Consider the following 2,649-nt stretch of genomic DNA (forward strand, 5'->3'; position numbering starts at 1 on the left):
CACTATTGCTTGTACTTCCATAGCTGTTTATATTTACCTAGAGTATAGCGCCTCACGAATTTGATTATAGTTGGTTGTATTTTGCTTATTTCTTCCCTATTGATTGAGTAGAAGTATTTTTTCAAGGCAGGGGTTGCAATTTTTTTAATATTCTTCAAACAAAGATCAGTTCTGGGCGCATGGTGAATAATCGGAGTGTTTGTTGAAAAAATTGGATGAATAAATATGTGAATGAAAGACTAAAGAAACGACTGGATGAATTTGGAGAATATTCCTTGTTTACCTTCAGCTTTGTGAAAGGCGGTGGTAGTGAGGTGGATTTTTGTCTGTTGTGTTCACTGGTGTATCTCAAGAGTGTAGAAAAGGGCTTAGCTCATAATAATGTTTTTTTGTAGAGTAAATATTTATCAAGCCAAAGTCATCTGGACTTTGTTTTAGCTCATTTAGTCATCTCAACAGTTTTATGAAGTAGGTGATATTGTTATTTAGAACACAGACCACGGCTGCCTTTCTGGAAGAGTCCAGTCAATGGGCCTATATCAGACCCTAAGATATCAATAGGAGTCATCTATTTAGTCTGCCCCAGGTGATTCGTGGTGGCTGTCTAGATCACTGACTTGAGGAAGAATCTGAAGCCTCATCTAGAAACAATGAGCATGTAAGTTTTCCTATCAGGTATGGGTGTGGGGGAATGAGAGAAGGCATACCCTGCTTCATAGAAATGTATTTGGGAAATATACTATTTAGTCTATTGTCATATAATTATAAAGCTCTTATTTTCTCATGTTCTCTGAGTGAGTTTGGTATTTAGTTCTTGAGTTTTCTTGTTGATTTCTTTAAGTTAAATAAAATTAAATATCAATCCAGTCTCAACATTAACATTTATACATAACGTGATCTTGAGTAAGTTATTCATAAACCTTAAAATCTCCATTTCCTTCTCTAAAAAATGAAGTTAAGAATAGTACTTATCTCATAAGATTTTTGTGATGATTAAATTAAAAAATATATGATGCACTTTGTGCAGTGCTTGGCTAACAGTAAGTCCTCAATAAACATTACCTATCATAATTTTATTCTCATATCAATGCTTTGAGGTTTTAAAGCCAATAAGGAGCCTTTACTACTAAATAGGCCTCTGGTTTTTTGGGTATTTTTAGCCTGAGGGTGGCCATGTCATCAAAAGTAGGCAATTTCATGTAGAAAATTGCTAGGAAAAAGAAGCTTAACTCTGTAAAAAATACCTTGGAAAATATCTGTAGAGATGAGTCCTCATTACGAGTGTTTTTGAAGTGAAATTTAACCAAGGAGGTGAAAGACAAATATATTGAAAACTACAAGACATTCATGAAAGAATTGAAGAAGACACAAATAAATGGAAAGATATTCTGTGCTCATGGATTAGAAGAATCAATAGTGTTTTATTGTTATTTTATCTTTTTGGAGAGGAAGATTGGCCCTGAGCTAACACCTGGTGTCAGTCTTCCTCTTTTTTGTATATGGGATGTTGACACAGCATGGCTTCATGAGTGGTATAGATCCATGCCTAGAATCTGAACCTGTGAACCCTGGGCCACTGAAGTGGAACACATGAACTTAACCACTGAGCCACCAGGCTGGCCCCCATAGTAAATTCTTTTTTTTTCATTATTATTTTTTGTATGTGTGAGGAAGATTGTCACTGAGCTAACATCTGTGCCCATCTTCCTCCATTTTTTGTGGGATGCTGCCACAGCATGGCTTTATGAGTGGTTCTAGATCCACTACGCCACCAGGCTGGCCCGAGAATCAATATTGTTAAAATGTCCATACTACCCAAAGCAATCTACAGATTCAATGCAATCCCTATCAAAACTCCAATGGCATTTTTAAGAAATAGAAAAAATAATCCTGAAATTTGTATGGAATCTTGACAAAGAAGCAGAAAACTGGAGACAACACACTCCCTGATTCAAACTATACTACAAAGCTATAATAATCAAAACAGTATGATATTGGCATAAAAATAGACACATAGATCAATGGACTTAAATAGCCCAGAAATAAACCCATGCATTTATGGTCAATTAATTTATGACAAAGGAGCCAAGAATATGCAATGGGAAAAGTACCGTCTCTTCGATAAATGATGTTGGGAAAACTGGACAGCCACATGCAAAAGAATGAAACTCGACTACTATCTTACACCATACGCAAAAAGTAAGTCAAAATGGATTAGACTTGAATGCAGACCTGAAACCATAAAGCTCCTAGAAGAAAACAGAAAGAGTAAGCTCCTTGACATAGGTCTTGGAGATGTTTTTTGAATGTGACACCAAAAACAAAAGCAACACAAGCAAAAATAAACAAATGGGGCTACCTCAAACTAAAAATCCTCTGCACAGCAAAGAAAACCATCAACAAAATGAAAAGACAATCTACTGAATGGGAGAAAATATGTGCAAGTCACATATCTGATAAGGGGCTAATGTATCTAAAACACTAACGCAAAAAGGTATATGCACCCCACGTTCATTGCAACATTATTTACAATAGCCAAGACACAAAAGCAACCTAAGTGACCACTGATGGGATGAATGGATAAAGAAAATGTGGTGTGTGTACACACACACACACATATATATATATATATATATATGAATTATATAT

The sequence above is a fragment of the Equus przewalskii genome, chromosome 13 (genome assembly GCF_037783145.1).
Source record: "Equus przewalskii isolate Varuska chromosome 13, EquPr2, whole genome shotgun sequence".
In the NCBI taxonomy this organism is placed as follows: Eukaryota; Metazoa; Chordata; class Mammalia; order Perissodactyla; family Equidae; genus Equus; species Equus przewalskii.